The 7,795-nt window shown below is 47.7% G+C and overlaps 1 non-coding gene across 1 annotated transcript; it reads right to left on the bottom strand.

Annotated features, from left to right (window-relative positions):
• Positions 1-7,355: 7,355 nt before the first annotated feature.
• LOC139252532 (U2 spliceosomal RNA) lies at positions 7,356-7,552 on the bottom strand. The gene has a single exon (XR_011591492.1). It is a non-coding gene; the product is annotated as a U2 spliceosomal RNA (small nuclear RNA).
• Positions 7,553-7,795: the final 243 nt, after the last annotated feature.

Raw genomic sequence — 7,795 nt, forward strand, 5'->3', positions numbered from 1 at the left:
TTCTGGAGCGTGGCAATGCAGGTTCCTCGAAGTCGGCGCTCTCATCGGTGGAGAACAGACCCAGCCGATTGACGGGCGAGAATTGGAGCTCCTCAGCACCAGATGTAGGATCGTCCAGAGAGTCGGGCCCTGCGCCCCCACCTTCTGGCCTCTGTAGTCTTGCCTGGGGCCGCACTGCTGGTTGAGCTGCAAAACACAAATTAGGTTATTAGAGGAGAAGGGGGTGCTAGGGTCACAAGGTGAGTCCAGTGCTTCACACAGCATATGCACGACAAAAGCACCACCGCTCTCAAAATCATCACAGACATCACATTTCATGACCATCAACACATTCGCATTGCAATGATTTTCATTATGCCAGCATTATTTCCAGGACAATTAAAAAAATGATCTATCATATATGATTGTTCAGATATGATTGGGTGTGGCATCTATTGACTTTACATCATGCAATGGTGTAAGCTTTACTCACGTGGCATCACTTAAGGTTCTGCAGATGCTTCCGTGGCCGTCTGGAGGTGCTTCCCCATGAGTGCGAGCACCCGCTCCTCCATGTCAGTGATGTCGCTGGAGACTGGTGGCCCCCCACCCGTTCACCTCTGCATGGACCTCATCGTCGATAGCTTCTTCTGTAAAAGGTGATTTTGTGATATCATTGCTAGGTACTGTCACAGAGACTGATACAACACATAACCGACAGATGTAATCATGCTTATTATGATCATTATCATTCTTTACCTAAAGACATGCAGCGTGAACGCAGGCTTTGAGTAAAACATTCTCGGTAAAAGTGGAAGACCTCACATCTGCTCATAGTCATTCATGACTGTTAGAAATCAAATTATATAAATACATAAGTACATGTAAATCAATGTAATACTTACTCTTGCGGATCCCACAAGGTCGTTCCATCGTTTGCGGCATTGGTTGTCCTCACGCACCTCGTTGGTCGCCGACGAGACCACCTCTGCTATCTCGGTCCATATCTTCTGGTAGGTCTTTGGCTTCCCACGCCCTCCCTGTGTCAAATCACTCCAGCAGGAGGGAGGCATTTGTCTCGTCCGAGAACCTCCTCGCTCTTTTGCGCCCTCAAATGTGCTCCTCTCCCATCTCACTGCTCTCTCCAGCGTCAGTGCTGTGATGCCTCCTCCTCTCCCTCCATTATAGGCCAAATTTGGGCAAATAGGTGGCTGGTAACAACTAATTTTTGTTTCCCTATTCGCTGTAAAGCTCTAAAGTCTCCCTCCTTCCTCCCAAAGCAGCCACACCACACCCACACAAGCCTTCTTAGTTCCCTCTTTCTCTGTCTCCTCTTCCGCACATGTCATGATGACCCTTGACCTCCTGAATCACAGGAATTAAGCGTTGCCATGCCATTGCTAAGGACGGCGACACTTTATGGCAGAAGGTCAGTGAGATTTAACGCTGCCGCCCATTTCATATCGCTCACGGTAACCCCCAATTTCAAAAATGGAGACTAGGAGTTTTGAGAATGGGTGAGAAGCAGGCGATCTGAAAACCCATTTTTACCGTCCACGCCAGAAATAATGCCCATTTTTGGGTGATAAGCACAAAAGTGCAAAATCTAGCTCATGATGTTTGTCAAACATGATCGTCTCTATTGAAAGCAACAGCTTGACATAGCCACATGGAATCATACCTTTCAGCCAATGTCCCAGTCTCCTCAATCACCATTCCTGCATAGACCCACCAGAGGTGGCACACAGTAGCATTCAATCGGGAGGGAGTGGCCCTGGGGGTCCTTAACATTGACCCCATGAAGTCTTATGGCTTCAGATCAAGCATGGGCAAGGAAACCTCCTGCTGATTACCACCTACCGCCCTCCCTCAGCTGATGAATCAGTACTTCTTCATGTTGAACACCACTTGGAGGAAGCACTGAGGGTAGGAAGGGCACAGAATATACTCAGGGTGGGGGACTTCAATGTCCATCACAAGAGTGGCTCGGTAGCACCTCTATTGACCAAGCTGGCCAAGTCCTGAAGAACAAAGCTGCCAGACTGTGCCTGTGGCAGGTGGTGAGAGAACCAACATGAGTGAAATTCCTGCTTGACCTTGTCCTCACCAATCTACCTGTCACAGATGCTTCTGTCCATGGCAGTGACCACCGCAGTCATTGTGCAGATGAAGTTCCATCTTCACACTGAGGACACCCTCCATCACGTTGTGTGGCACTACCATCATGCTAAATGGGACAGATTTAGATCAGATCTATCAGCTCAAAACTAGGTATCCATGAGGAACTGTGGGCCATCAGCAGCAGCAGAATTGTATTCCACTACAAGCTGCAACCTCATGGCCTGGCACATCCGTCACTCTGCCATTACCATCAAACCAAGGGACCAACCCTGGTTCAATGAGAAGAGCGTGCCAGGACCACCACAAGGCGTACCTAAAAATGAGATGCCAACTCGGGAAGTACAACACAGGACTAGATGCATGCTAAACAGCAGAAGCAGCATACTACAGATAGAGCTATGCAATCCCACAATCAACAGATCAGATCAAAGTTCTGAAGTCCTGCCACATCCAGTGTGAATGTTGGTGGACCATTAAGCAACTAACAGGAGGAGGAGGCTCCATGAATATCCCCATCCTCAATGATGGCAGAGCCCAGCATATGGGTGCAAAGACAAGGCTGAAGCATTTACAGCCATCTTCAGCCTGAAGTGCCGTGTGGGTAATCAATCTCGGCCTCTTCCTGAGGTCCCCACCATCATAGAAGCCAATCTTCATCCAATTTGATTCACTCCACATGATATCAAGAAACAGGTGAGTGCACTGGATACAGCAAAGGCTATCGGCCCCAATAATATCCCGGCTGTCATGCTGAAGACTTGTGCTCCAGAACTAGCCACACCTCCAGCCAAACTGTTCCAGTACAGCTACAACACTGGCATCTATCCGACAATGTGGAAAACTGCCCAGGTATCCAATCCGTCCAATTACCGTTCCATCACTTTACTGTCAATCATCAGCAAAGTGTTGGAAGGTATCATCGACAGTGCTATTAAATGGTATTTACCAATAACCTGCTCACTGATGTTCAGTTTGTGTTCCACCAGGACCACTCGGCTCCAGGCGACATTACAGCCTTGGTCCAAACATGGACAAAAGAGCTGAATTTCAGAGGTGAGATGAGAGTGATGTCAAGGCAGCATTTGACAAGTGTGGCATCAAGGGGTCCTAGTAAAACTGAAATCAATGGTCATCAGGGGGGAAATTCTCCATTGGCTGGAGTCATACGTAGCACAAAGGAATTTGGTTGTGGTTGTCTGTCCTCTGCCTCTGGCCTCTTGTGCATCCCTTTGAACTTCATCCTACCATTGGCAGCTTTGCCTTCAGCCACCTAGACCCTATCCTCTGAATTTCTGTTCTTAAGCCCCTCTACCTCTTCACCTCCTGTTCTTTTAAGACCCTCCTGAAACACACTTCCTTGATGAAGCTTTTGGTCATCCTTCCTAATATCTCCTTCAGTGGTTCAGCATCTCTTTTCTTGATTACGTCTCTGTGAGGCACCTTGAGATGTGTTTTTTAATAAAGCTATTGGGACCGAAATTGCACCTTTCCTTAAGGCCTTTAACTGTCATGTATGCAAACACTTTGTATTCACTATGTAACTATGTACGATGTACCTCCTGAGGGCACTGCTGTTGGAGGCCAGGGGCTTTTCCTGGCCTGGTGTGCAGGGGCATATAAAAGGCCCTCGAGCCTGCTCCGCCATTCAACAAGATCATGGCTGATCTGGCCGTGGACTCAGCTCCACTTACCCGCCTGCTCCCCGTAACCCTTAATTCCCTTATTAGTTAAAAAATCTATCTATCTGTGAGTTGAATACATTCAATGAGCTAGCCTCAACTGCTTCCTTGGGCAGAAAATTCCACAGATTCACAACCCTCTGGGAGAAGAAATTCCTTCTCAACTCGGTTTTAAATTGGCTCCCCCGTATTTTGAGGCTGTGCCCCCTAGTTCTAGTCTCCCCGACCAGTGGAAACAACCTCTCTGCCTCTATCTTGTCTATCCCTTTCATTATTTTAAATGTTTCTATAAGATCACCCCTCATCCAACTCCAACGAGTAAAGACCCAGTCTACTCAATCTATCATCATAAGGTAACCCCCTCATCTCTGGAATCAGCCTAGTGAATCGTCTATGTACCCCCTCCAAAGCCAGTATATCCTTCCTTAAGTAAGGTGACCAAAACTGCACGCAGTACTCCAGGTGCGGCCTCACCAATACCCTGTACAGTTGCAGCAGGACCTCCCTGCTTTTGTACTCCATCCCTTTCGCAATGAAGGCCAACATTCCATTCGCTTTCCTGATTACCTGCTGCACCTGCAAACTAACATTTTGGGATTCATGCACAAGGACCCCCAGGTCACTCTGCACCGCAGCATGTTGTAATTTCTCCCCATTCAAATAATATTCCCTTTTACTGTTTTTTTTTCCAAGGTGGATGACCTCACATTTTCTGACATTGTATTCCATCTGCCAAACCTTAGCCCATTCTCTTAACCTATCTAAATCTCTTTGCAGCCTCTCTGTGTCCTCTACACAACCCGCTTTCCCACTAATCTTTGTGTCATCTGCAAATATTGTTACACTACACTCTGTCCCCTCTTCCAGGTCATCTATGTATATTCTAAATAGTTGTGGTCCCAGCACCGATCCCTGTGGCACACCACTAACCACCAATTTCCAACCCACCTCTCTGCTTTCTGTTAGCCAGCCAATTTTCGATTCATGCTAATACATTTCCTCTGACTCCGCGTACCTTTATCTTCTGTAGTAACCTTTTGTGTGGCACCTTATCGAATGCCTTTTGGAAATCTAAACACACCACATCCATCGGTACACCTCTATCCACCATGCTCATTATATCTTCAAAGAATTCCAGTAAATTAGTTAAACATGATTTCCCCTTCATGAATCCATGTTGCGTCAGCTTGATTGCACTATTCCTTTCTAGATGTCCCACTATTTCTTTCTTAATGATAGCTTCAAGCATTTTCCCCACTACAGATGTTAAACTAACCGGCCTGTAGTTACCTGCCTTTTGTCTGCCCCCTTTTTTAAACAGAGGCGTTAGATTAGCTGCTTTCCAATCCGCTGGTACCTCCCCAGAGTCCAGAGAATTCTGGTAGATTATAACGAATGCATCTGCTATAACTTCCGCCATCTCTTTTAATACCCTGGGGTGCATTTCATCAGGACCAGGGGACTTGTCTACCTTGAGTCCCATTAGACTGTCCAGCACTACACCCCTAGTGATAGTGATTATCTCAAGGTCCTCCCTTCCCACATTCCCGTGACCAGCAATTTTTGGCATGTTTTCTGTGTCTTCCACTGTGAAGACCGAAGCAAAATAATTGCTGACTCGCTTGCCTGGACGTTGTTTGGTTTGGGATTCCAGCTGGTCCCGGTCCCATTTGGGAGAACAATTTGATACATGACAATAGGATACATGAAAAATTGTTCAGGTGGCACGGTCAGAATCTGCGGCGACTACAAAGTAACGATCAACCGAGTCTCGTTACAGGACCAGTACCCACTACCCAAAACCGATGACCTTTTCGCGACATTATCAGGGGGAATGGCATTCACCAAGCTGGATCTAACCTCCGCTTACATGAGCCAGGAGCTGGTTGAGTCGTTGAAAAAATTAACAATGTTTAACACGCAGAAAGGACTGTTCGTGTACCACAGGTGTCCGTTCGGGATTCGCTCGGCTGCAGTCATATTCCAAAGAAACTTGGAGAGCCTGTTGAATTCGGTTCCATGCACTGTCGTATTTCAGGACGACATCCTCATCACTGACCGCGACACCTCCGAACACCTGCTCAACCTGGACGAAATTTTAAGTCGACTAAACAGAGTTGGACTCCGGTTGAAACGATCCAAATGTGTCTTCCTGGCGCCAGAGGTATAATTCCTGGGGAGGAAGATTGCAGCAGACGGCATCAGACCCACGGACTCGAAGGCAGAGGCCATCAAGAATGCACCCACACCACGAAATGTAATGGAGCTGCGCTCGTTCCTGGGACTCCTCAACTATTTCAGTAACTTTCTTCCAGGGTTGAGCACCTTGCTGGAACCGTTGCACAAGCTGTTGTGCAAGGGAGATGACTGGGCTTGGGGTAAAAATCAAGAGGCCGCCTTTGAGAAGGCCAGAAACCTGCTGTTTTCGAATAAGTTACTGGTATTATATGACCCATGTAAACGTCTAGATTTAGCATGTGATACGTCATCGTATGGTGTCGGGTGTGTTTTGCAGCAAGCCAATACAGTGGGCAAGCTCCAACCGGTTGCATTTGCATCCAGAAGCCTAACAAAGGCCGAAAGAGGCTACAGCATGGTCGATAAGGAGGCTTTAGCCTGTGTTTACGGTGTAAAAAAGATGCACCAATATTTGTTTGGACTCAGGTTCGAGTTAGAGACGGATCTCAAGCCCCTAATCTCACTGTTTTTGGAAAGCAAAGGCATAAACACCAATGCTTCGTCTCGAATCCAAAGATGGGCACTAACACTGTCTGCCTACGACTATGTGATCCGCCACAGGCCAGGCACTGAAAACTGCGCCGATGCTCTCAGCCAACTACCATTGCCCACCACCAGGGTGGAAACAGCACAGCCCGCAGACCTGCTACTGGCCATGGATACCTTTGATAATGAAGGGTTACCCGTAACAGCCCGCCAAATGAAAACTTGGACCAAGCCAGGATCCTCTGCTATCCCGTGTATAAAGTTGCATTCTCAATGGGAGCTGGTCAGCGGTCCGTAGAGACATGCAAGACGAGATCAAGCCGTTTCACCGTCGTAAAGACGAAATGTTGATCCATTCAGATTGCCTCTTATGGGGCAACCGTGTTATCTTGCCAAAGAAAGGCAGGGAAACCTTCATACGTGACCGACACAGCACCCACCCAGGCGTAGTCATGATGAAGGCTATTGCCAGGTCCCACGTCTGGTGGCCAGGCATTGACTCGGACCTGGAGTCATGCGTGCACCAGTGTAACACTTGCTCACAACTGAGTAATGCTCCCAGGGAGGCTCCACTTAGTCTCTGGTCCTGGCCCTCAAAACCATGGTCCAGGATCCATGTGGATTATGCGGGCCCCTTTCTGGGAAAGATGTTCCTGGTTGTTGTGGATGCCTACTCCAAATGGATTGAATTTTTTTTACAAAATATTTTTTTACATTTTTCTTTTTTTAAAATTTTTCGTAGCCAATCTTTCCAATTCTTTGTCAGATCACAAATGCCAGAGGTCACCTTGCACACATCAAGGATCACCCTGCGCTAATGCTCTTAGCCAAAAGGGCTGCAATACCAGGTTCGTGCCATGGAGGTGGATGGGTCAGCAACCCCGCACACCTCCGTGGAGGTGGATGGGTCAAGCCACCCCACCCACCTCCTATTTCCAAAAAGCATAGGAAAATCACCTTCCTGATCCAGGGAGAACCACGTTGGGGTCATGGTTACTCCGCTGTCAGGTCAGTTACGCATGATATTAGCCAAAAGGCTGAGAAGCGAATGAAGGATTGAATGTGCAATAATAGCATCCAGCACATCCGCAGCCACCATTGAATGCCTCAGGGCCATGTTTGCCACCTATGACTTACCCGACACTCTTGTCAGCAACAATGGCCCATGTTTCACCAGCTCGGAATTCATTAAATTCATGACCCGTCATGGCATCAAGTATGTCAGATCTGCCCCGTTCAAGCCCGCATCCAACGGCCAAGTGGAGCGGGTAGTCCAAACCATAAACCAGAGC

Source organism: Pristiophorus japonicus, chromosome 2 (assembly GCF_044704955.1).
Source record: "Pristiophorus japonicus isolate sPriJap1 chromosome 2, sPriJap1.hap1, whole genome shotgun sequence".
Taxonomy (NCBI): Eukaryota; Metazoa; Chordata; class Chondrichthyes; family Pristiophoridae; genus Pristiophorus; species Pristiophorus japonicus.